Here is a 9,438-nt window from a genome sequence, read left to right as displayed (position 1 = left end):
ATAAATAATACCCCTCTCTCTTTCTCTCTCTCTCTCTCTCAACCCCTAAACGTTAGATATAATAAAAACACACACCCTACCCTGTCTCTCTCCCCCATCCAACATCTCTCCCTGTCACTACGGATCATCTACGTATGTCACACTCACTTGGCTCAGATTTTCGGCTTTTTACAATTTATTTCGCGTGGTTCAGGGACAGACTAAGATGCTGGTATGCCTCTACCCTTAGCACTTCTTCGTGACTAGCATCATTCTACAGCCTTAATCACTTGCTAAAACCCTGCAATTCGGGGTGCAGGGAGGGCAATTTTGGGCCAAGTTAAGTTGAAAGGAGTATAGATGCAAGGAACTTAAATGGAACTATATGAATCCAGTTGTACCTGAACAAACCACTGCTAATTTGACGGAACGGATTAGTACGGAATATGGCGCTAATCACGAAGAAGTGCTGCGAATGACGAGCCATAGCACTGTCTTTTTCTACCACTGATTCTGAATTATCCCAAGTGATTCTGAATGATCCCAAACTGATTCTAAATTATCCCAAGTGATTCTGAATTATCCCAGGTGACTCTGAATTATCCCAGGTGATTCTGAATTATCCCAAGTGATTCTGAATTATCCCAAGTGATTCTGAATTATCCCAGGTGACTGAATTATCCCAAGTGATTCTGAATTCCAACGGCCATGCCACGTTGAGTACACCGCTTCCCGTCCGATCAGCGAAGTTAAGCAACGTTGGGTCTGGTTAGTACTTGGATGGGTGACCGCCAGGGAACACCAGATGCTGTTGGCATAACTCCCTACGTGTCAAGTGGGGTTGGTGGAGGATTAGTGCCCCTCTCTGTAAAACAATTAACTCTAAGCCCTTGACCACCCTGTTTGGGATACATGGCGTCTGGCAATGGATGGATTCTGAATTATCCCAAGTGATTCTGAATTATCCCAAGTGATTCTGCATAATCCCAGGTGATTCTGAATTATGCCAAACTGATTCTAAATTAACCCCAATACCTCAATTGGCCTCCCCTGTCTGCTGTGATGGGCTTGACGAGAAATGATATTAACCAGATATTCTCTCTAGTCTTTCTATTATCCGAATCCGTGAAATGCGCTTTAAAATCCATTCCCTGAGGCCCACGCAACAGATGGCGTCACACACCTCACGTCACTCCCCCGCCGCTCACACTCACCGTCCATACTGATCCGAGAGTCACACAACCAGACAAACGCACAACCAGTCAGACAACCATACAACCAGACACAACCACAATCACACAACCATACTACCAGAGTGTCACACATCCAACCAGACAGACAACCAGACAGTCAGACAGGGTGAGTGGCCTCTCTCCTTCAACCTGACTGACCTCACTGCTTTAAAGTCTCTCTCTCTCTCTCTCTCTCTCTCTCTCTCTCTCTCACTTTATTGTGCCTTCCTTCCCTCTTCCCTCCTCCTCTTCCTTCATTCGTCCAATCACTTCTCTTCAATCGATTATTTCCTTCTTTCTCTTCCTTCCTTCCTTCATTACTCATTTCCTTCCCTCGTTTACTCTCTTCCTTCCCTCCTTCCTTCCTTCCTTTCTTCCTCTCCTCTTTTACGCGTTTCCTTTATCCTTTCTTCTTTCCTTACTTTGCAATTAAATAAACTCTCTCTCTCTCTCTCTCTCTCCACTCATTTCGTCTCAGTAAGGCTCTCTGTCTGTCTGTCTGTCCGTCTCTCTCTCTCTCTCTCTCTCTCTCTCTCTCTCTCTCTCTCTCTCTCTCTCTCTCTCACTTGACAAGATCCCTAACTCTCGGCTCAGTTGATGGCCAAGTGTAATGAGACTGAAGGGCCGATTTGACTAGTAACCAAGGAGACTCGCTCCTACCTAAGGCTCGTCAAATTTCATGTGGGAGTGGCCCAGTTCCCTCTGGTAAAAAAAAAAATTTACGTACGACGGATACCCTGCAGAGAGAGAGAGAGAGAGAGAGAGAGAGAGAGAGAGAGAGAGAGAGAGAGAGAGAGAGAAGGGTGGAGGGGAGGGTGGGATGGAATAGGAGTGCGATGGTGTGTATGAGAGAGAGAGAGAGAGAGAGAGAGAGAGAGAGAGAGAGAGAGAGAGAGAGAGAGAGGATGTGAGTGTGTGTGTGTGTGTCCGACTATGGACAAAGACGATATACCGTTTCCTGACACACACACACACACATACACACACACACTGGGGCCTCACTTAACACAAGATACAGTGAGTGAGAGTTGAGTGTTGAGGCTGAAAATCGCCGGAGATAAATTGCCGTGGCGATTTTGAAGGAATTAATAACCCCGAAACCTCAATTATATGTACATACTCTTGAATATACACAAAAATAAAGAATGGACGAAAGAAAGGAAGTGTTGATGTTGTGGTGACGACTCGTAGAGAGAGAGAGAGAGAGAATACTTATCTCCTCAAATCCTACCGAATACATAGCGGAAATATCGAAGCATTTTAAACACACAGAAGACACTGGATTTTCACTGTTCTTCGACAGGTGTTAATTTTCATCAGGTAGAAATGGGAAGATAATTATTTCTCCCTCTGTCCAGAATCCTACCTAGCCACACCTGTCAGCCTACCTTTGTTTTTCCATTTCTCTGTCCAAAATCCTACCTAGCCACACCTGTCACCCTACCTCTGTTTTTCTATTTCTCTCTCTGTACAAATTCCTACCTAGCCACACCTGTCAGCCTACCTATGTTTTTCTATTTCTCTCTCTCTCTGTACAAATTCCTACCTAGCCACACCTGTCAGCCTACCTCTGTTTTTCTATTTCTCTCTCTCTCTGTACAAATTCCTACCTAGCCACACCTGTCAGCCTACCTTCGTTTTTCTATTTCTCTCTCTCTGTCCAAAACCCTACCTAGCCACACCTGTCACCCTACCTCTGTTTTTCTATTTCTCTCTCTGTACAAAATCCTACCTAGCCACACCTGTCAGCTTACCTTCGTTTTTTTATTTCTCTCTCTCTGTCCAAAATCCTACCTAGCCATACCTGTCGGCCTACCTCTGTCTGTCTTTATTTCAGTATGTTTACCTGACAATGGCTAATTGGTTGTGAGGTGAATTTATGTGTACTTAATTACTGATATCATCATTGGAAAAAAAATCTTCGACTTTCTACCTACAACGTCAAGATGATATTTCACTCGACACAACTGGATTTTTTTTTTTTTTTTTTTTCACGTGTCCGACTCTGGGCAAAGGCTTCAAGGCCTATTTCTCGAGGGCCGTGACCTATCCTAAGGCCCAGTAGTCCTCCTACACCTCCACATGTCGCCACCTCGGCGCTAACACCCACCATCCATATTGAATACATGCTAGGGCTGTCTCATACAGGACTGGTATTAGCGGGGGTATTTTTACATGCCGGCGGGTCAACTGAATGTAATTAATTTACCTGTAAGAACATGAGTAGCTTCTTCGTAGCCTCCACACACACACACACACACAATATTAGCCACCCAAAAATAAATCGCAAAGGAAGAGGTGTTAGGGATCTTCCTTAACCGACCTGAATCGCCAAAGTAGATTAACTATACTCATTTCACTCCAACTTGGCGTAAAATTGCCATCTTTCCACCTTCAGCGCTGCGTTATACTACGATGCTAATCACGAAGAAGTGCTACAGAATGGATGTTGAGCCAAAGCATCGAATTTTTCTCCCGCTGAGGTACGCAAAATCTGGCCAAGTTTGAGCAAAAGGAGTCTCGTCAAGGAAGAGAGAGAGAGAGAGAGAGAGGGGGGGGGTTCCTGGGCCCAGATTCTACAAACCGTCATAGCTAAGTCCGTCGTACATATCTAAACAAAATGGCGCATTTTAGACATAACTCCGTCAGAAACTCGTATGGTCGACCATAAACTCCTATGGACGACCATAATAAGACGCGCGATGGTATGTTCGGGTTCACCCTGTCTTAACGCCGCCTATGACCGTCAGAAGTGTGTCAACATGGCCGCACCACAGCAAACAGATCCCCAGCCGAGGAATATTTTCCGAAGAAGGGACGTGCTTAACGAGCTCAGTGATGCTGAGCTTATCAAGAGATACCGGCTAGACAGGGACGGTATTTTGTATGTCACCAATCTTGTGAGAGACGCCTTATCGAATGACACCAAGAGGAGAAACCCACTCACCCCGGAGCTTAAGGTCATCATAACACTACGTTATCTTGCTACCGGAAAAATGCCAATGTGCAGAGTTTGGGCTTTACAGTACTTGTAGGGCTAGCCCCAGCAGGTTAGGTTAATTATGGACGTCTAAAAAATATTAAATAATAAATAATTAAATATAATAAAATAATAATAATGGGATAGGTAAAGTTTAGACTGGTCGAAAAAATAATACTTTAGGTTAAGGTTAGTGTAAAAAAATATGAAAATATTAAATAAACCAGAAACAAATTATAGAAATATATAACTCAACCTAACCCAGATGAACTGGTTATTGTCCCATTGCTGTCCATAGCAATGAACATTTTCTTTAACTTTCTTTGGACTTAAGAAAATATTTGTAATGTAGGTTAAGTATATTATAATAAATAATGATATGAATAAAAAAATAAAAAATATATATATATATAATAAAATTTAACCTAACCAAGTTTAGCCTAGCCAACAAAAAAATACTAATATGAAATTAGATGAAATTAATAAGGTAGGTTAAGTTTACACTAGTCAGACAGTGTTTTTGGTTACACACTTTTCAACGGGAATACGTTTCAGCGCATTTTCTCACAAACGAATTCCTATTTTACTATGTCTAACTTCCCCAAAAGTCGTAATATGAAGTTAAAACACTTTAAATCCAAGAAAATAATGCCAAGAACCTATTTTATTCCATAAATTTAAAGTTGACAAATTGTGAGCGGTGCGTTCTAGCAGCTGACGGTGTTGTTGGATTAGTGAGGTATGGCCGACGACTTCCGACGGCCATAAGACTGACTGTCATAAATTTGCTTAGCTATGACGGTTAGCTAGGGTCGACCATAAGCACTATGCAGAATACAGGCCCTGGCCCACATTCTACATGCACTTCCGTTGTGGCCCTCCCTCCGTCATTTTTCTCTCCCTTCTTTCCTCCTTCCCTCCCTCTCTCCTTCCTCTTCTCCTCGTCATTTTCTCTCCTTCCCTCTCTCCTTTATCTTCTCTCTCCATTCTCTCCCTCCATGCTATGTCTCCCTTCCTCCCTTCTCTCCTCCTTCACTCCCTGTTTTCTTTTTTCACACCCTTTTTTTCTTCCTCCCTCCCTTCTCCTCCTTTTCCTTTCCTCCCTCCCTTCCTTCCTCCTTCAATCCGCGTATAAACCTTTCTTCTTTTTTTCCTTCCATCCACCCTTCCTTCCTTTCCTTCCTCCATTTCTTCATTTCCTCCTTTTTTCCCCATTTTCCTATAACCTTCCCCTTCCGTCCCTCCGTCTCTTTATTTCCTTGCGTAGCCCCCCCCCCTCTCTCTCTCTCCCTCACCCTTTCCCATTGAACACTCATACGCTTCTTCCTCTTCTCTATTCTCTTTCTCTCTCTCATCCCTTCCCCCTGAACACTCATACGCTTCCTCCTCTCCCTTACCCTTCCTCCCTCCCCATCCCTCCCTATTACACTTCCCTCTCCCCTCCCTGTCTCTCCCTCTTCTCTTTTCTCTCCCCCTCATCCTCTCTCACCCCCTACCTCTATCCTTGACCTGCAACTCCCCCCTTCCCCTCCATTCCACCCGTCCCCTCCCTCCTTCCCCAGTCTCATCTCCTTTCCACCCCCCCACTTCCCTCCCCCTCTACCTTTCCTCCCTTCACCCTACCTTTCTCTCTCCCCTCCTTCCACTCTCCCCTCTCCCTTTCCTTCTCTCCCTCCTTCCCCTGCACTCCCCTCTCCCCCTTCCCCTCCACTTCCCTCTCTCTCTCCATTCCCCTTCCTTTCCCTTCCCTCCCCTTCCCCTCCCTTTTCTCCCCACTCTCCCCTCCCCTCGCTTCCCTTTCTCTCCACTCTCCCTTCCCCTCCCTCTCCTCTCCCTTTCCACTCCCCTCCCTTTTCTCTCCACTCTCCCTGCCCTTCCCCTCCCCTCCCTTCTCTTCCCTTCCCTTCCCTTCCCCTCCCCTCCCCTCTTCTCCCCTCCCCTCCCCTCCCTTCCTCTTTGCCTTCCTGGTCATTAAGCAGTATTACCAGCATATTGACTAGCTGACGCAGGGCTGGCAACACTGCTGGGGCAATCAGGCTTAATGGTCCTTCCAGATTAAATTGGGAGGCAATTAAAACTGGGAGGCATTTAAATTGAGGCATTTAAACTGGGAGGCATTTAAAACGGTGGTATGTAAATTGTGGTTTAAACAGAGGCTTTTAAAATTGGGGGCATTTTTAGTGGGGATATTTAAACTGCGGGATTTAAACTGGGGATACTAAATTGGACGAGATTTAGACTTGGAGACATTATGAACTGGGATATTTAAATTTTGGTCTTTACATTGGAAGGCTTTAAAAATATGGAGGGATTTTAAACTGGGATCTATTCAAGCCGGGAGTTACTGATTATATGGCATCTCTAAACTGGGAGGCAGTACATAAATTGGGTTATTTAACATGGGTTCTTTTACATGGGTGATATTAAAGTTGAGGCATTTAAACTGCTAACCATTTCAACAGGTGAGCATTTCATTAAGACTATTAAAATTGGAAAGTATTACATATATGGAGGTATTTAAACCGTGGGGCTTAACCGAGACCTTTAAATTGGGAGGCATTTAAACTGAGGCTTAACCGAGACCTTTAAATTGAGAGGCATTTAAACTGAGGCTTAACTGAGACCCTTAAATTGGGAGGCATTTAAACTGAGGCTTAACTGAGACCTTTAAATTGGGAGGCATTTAAACTGAGGCTTAACCGAGACCTTTAAATTGGGAGGCATTTAAACTGAGGCTTAACCGAGACCTTTAAATTGAGAGGCATTTAAACAGACAGGCACTGAAGGAATCGAAGTGGGGTTTAATTCATGACCCTTTCTGTAAGTTTGTGGTGCTCCTTCACGTGGCGGCACTGATGTAACGAAGCCTCTCCACTGTCTGGCTGTACACACGTCTCCATAAGTCCTTCCCTATCGCCCCAAAGGAAGATGGTGAACTGCAAAAAGGGGTAACTACGGCCTAAAGTTCATTAAGTTCACGTTTATATGAGCCTGGGATAACAACAACAACAACAACAACAGAACCATCTCTTCTGTTCAAACCCTATTTACGCCATTCTTCTTTTTTTTTTTTTCTTTCATTATTTCATGCTTGTTCCAAAAATGTTAGTTCATATTCAGTTCCATTTCGCTCTTGTTTGAAGCATTTTATTTTATTCTTGTTCAGAGCCAATACATTTCGTTTTCATTCCAGACTTTTTCAATTCTTCACTGTTTCTCCCCCACCAGGATATTTTATTTAGTGTGAGGTAGACTCATACTGCAGGCGTTTGAAGCAATCACCATTTACAATCACCAATCACCATCACCATTCACAATCGCCAATCACCCCCACCATTCACAATCACCAATCACCCCCATCATTCACAATCACCAATCACCACCACCATTCACAATCACCAACACCATTCACAATCACCAATCACCACCACCAATCACAATCCATATTCTGGCAGGTTAAGGAAGCTCCCTAACACCTCTTCTTTAACGATTTATTTTCCAAACTGCTCATTAATATCCCCTGGTTTGCTTCTTATGTCTTTTCAATATCGACGTTAATTGGATGAATAACACACATGAACAGAGTAATGGAGTAGAATCAGGAATAAATCGCTAAGGAAGAGGTGTTAGTGTGCTTCTTAACCATACTAGAGTACCGCCCAAAGTAAAGATGGGGAGGGGCTACAAGGGAATGAGAAGGGGAGAAGGGGCATGGGAAGGGGGAGGAGGGGAGAGAAGACGAAGAGGGAGATGGGGAGAAGAGATACGAGGGACAGGATGTGGGGAGGAAGAGGGATTGAGGGAGGTGAAAGGGAGGGTGACAGGGTGTGTGGGGAGTGTATGGGGCAAGGGGAGGAAAGGTACTGGGGAAGGGGAAGGGAAACGGAAATAAGAGAGAGGGAGAAAGGGGGAAATGATGGGAGAAAGAAAAAGGAGGAAGTAAGAAATGGGAGTGAAGAAGAAGAGAAACAAGAGAGAGGGGAAAGGAGGGGGGAAAGACGGGAGAAGGAAAAAAGGGAAGAAAGAAACGGTAGTGCAGGGAAAGGGGAAGGAGGAAAAAAGGGGAGGAGGGGAAAGGGGGGAACGATGAGAGAAGGAAAAGGGGGAACGATGAGAGAAGGAAAAAGGGGAAAGAATACTGAGAACAGCAAACAGTACCAAGCCTCTCTCAGACCAACTCTACGCCCCAGCATTCCAACCCGTACACCTTTCCGTTTACGTAATGGAAATATATAAGATTAATTTCAGAGTTTCCAAAATAGAAAACTGGGCACAAGTCGGCTATTTTGGACTTTATTTATTTTTTATTTTTTTGAGAATTTTGAAAAGACCTCCATTAGCGATATAGAGGTTGGTGGACGACTTGGTAATAGCGATCATGAAGAAATTAAGTTCAAATTTATTTGGGATGTCTGTTCCACTGAAAATACCTCCACCGTTCCTAATTTTCGTCTAGGAGATTTCGATGGCTTAAGAGCTTATTTTCGAACGGTATTCCACAGGGAGATTAGCAATTTGAGGGAATGTCAGGTTAGTGGGGATCCCCAGGTCATAGGTCAGGCGCAGGAAGCACGTGGGGACGTCCGTCAGGTGTCTGTGAGGGGGGAGGTGGTAGATAGGAATGTAGTCCAGGTGACGGAAATTAACTCAGCTCCAGTACCAAACAGACGTTCGACCAGTGAGAAGTATAACGAGTTAATAAATATAATATACGGAGGCCAAGATAGATATATTCCTTCAAAACCGTTTAGAACTAACAATTCAGAACCAAGATGGTTAAACAACAGATTAAAATCTCTCATAGGCCAAAGGAAAGGAATATATAGAAAAATAAAACGTGGAGAGGAACACTTACGTAACCGGTACACAATTTTAAATAGAGAAGTAAAGAGGGAGATAAGAAAAGCAAAGAGAAGTTATGAAATTAAGGTTGCAAGTGAATCAAAAGTAAACCCCAAGGGTTTTTATCAAATGTACCGAACGAAAAATAAAGATAGGATAGGACCACTCAGAACAGAATCAGGTGACATTACCAGTGAAGATAAAGAAATGTGCTCCATCCTAAATAATTATTTCATATCAGTATTCACCAAGGAAAATCTAAGCCTGGTCCCTCAAGCAGCAAATATTTACCATGAGAATACGGAAAATATTCTTAGTAAAATAACCATTAGTAAGGAGGACGTATTGAAAGAAATTAATAAGTTAAAACCTCAAAAATCGCCAGGTCCGGACGATATATATGCA

At 43.7% G+C, this 9,438-nt stretch overlaps 1 non-coding gene across 1 annotated transcript; it reads left to right on the top strand.

The window, feature by feature from the left end:
- Positions 1–677: 677 nt before the first annotated feature.
- On the top strand, positions 678–796 carry LOC145411261 (5S ribosomal RNA). Its single transcript, XR_013899388.1, has one exon. It is a non-coding gene; the product is annotated as a 5S ribosomal RNA (ribosomal RNA).
- Positions 797–9,438: the final 8,642 nt, after the last annotated feature.

Source organism: Coenobita brevimanus, chromosome 88 (assembly GCF_032717465.1).
Source record: "Coenobita brevimanus isolate Jiangsu-jjx chromosome 88, ASM3271746v2, whole genome shotgun sequence".
Lineage (NCBI taxonomy): Eukaryota > Metazoa > Arthropoda > Malacostraca > Decapoda > Coenobitidae > Coenobita > Coenobita brevimanus.
Note: the sequence above shows the minus strand (reverse complement) of the source record. Positions and strands in the feature narration are given on the sequence as shown.